A 235-nucleotide genomic window follows, 5' to 3' on the forward strand; every position below is an offset into this window, starting at 1 on the left:
AAATGAAATGATGAAAAAGCTAAACTTTGTTTTTTATTGTTCACGTTTATTTGTCGAGTATATACTGAAATTGTGGTAAGTGTTCCAGTAACTGCGTGTAGATATAAAAACAAGACTTGTTTTCTTGTTACGCCAGCAAATGCATCAATCCTTGTTGTACACATTTCAATGTGATGGAAATTTTGTACGGCAGGAAACAAATCTTTCCATTTCGTCCCAAATCTGTTGTTGTTCT

The sequence above is a fragment of the Homarus americanus genome, unplaced genomic scaffold, assembly GCF_018991925.1.
Source record: "Homarus americanus isolate GMGI-L3 unplaced genomic scaffold, GMGI_Hamer_2.0 scaffold25467, whole genome shotgun sequence".
Taxonomy (NCBI): Eukaryota; Metazoa; Arthropoda; class Malacostraca; order Decapoda; family Nephropidae; genus Homarus; species Homarus americanus.